Genomic DNA, 867 nt, shown 5'->3' on the forward strand with positions numbered 1-867 from the left:
TAAAGGGTCGAAGCTGAGAGGGTTTCTCAGCGACTGAGCGAAGAGCTGAAGTGGTTGTAGCTGAGAGTCATCCTCAGCGCACACTGAGGGACATCACCGGCAGCCTGGACAGCTTTCAACGAGCCGTGCGTCACCACGCACACACCGACGCCACCAGTCAGGAAGTGTCCGTTGAGCGGACGGAAGCATCACAGCAGAGCACCTGGCTGACGGCTCCAACGCTCGGGTCGAGGCTCAGACTTTTACCTGTTCAGGTTTTAGGTGCGACGACACACTGAGCGCAGGTTTAGGGCTCAGTCAGAGCCAAACGGAACGTTTGGGTCTGACTGAGCCCTAAACCTACAAAAGCTGCGTGTGCCACGAGGGTTCTCCGTCATGAGTAATGAGGATCTGCTTCTTCTTGACTGACGTCATGGTTCTTGTGACAGTTCCACTCCTTATAGATCAGTCAGTCTGCTCAACAAGGAACAAACTGGGCTGAACCGTGTTTCACCTTTGACCTCTGACAGACCTGATCCATCATGTAGTGTAGATTCACTTTTTCACAGCGATCACACATTCACAGACCGACTGATGTTAGTTTCCTTCTCTGATCTGATCCTCTGTCCTCACTCTGTCCTCTGTGTCCTCTGTCCTCACTCCAACTACCTCCATGTCCTCTCTAACTGCATCCATATGTCTCCTCTTTGTCTTTTTCCTGCAGCTGCATTTCTAACATCCTTCTACCAATAAACACACTGTCCCTCCTCTGGACATGTCCAAACTACTGTCCCTCCTCTGGACATGTCCAAACCACTGTCCCTCCTCTGAACATGTCCAAACCACTGTCCCTCCTCTGGACATGTCCAAACCACTGTCCCTCCTCTG

Source organism: Nematolebias whitei, chromosome 1, assembly GCF_014905685.2.
Source record: "Nematolebias whitei isolate Nwh7 chromosome 1, NemWhi1, whole genome shotgun sequence".
Taxonomy (NCBI): Eukaryota; Metazoa; Chordata; class Actinopteri; order Cyprinodontiformes; family Rivulidae; genus Nematolebias; species Nematolebias whitei.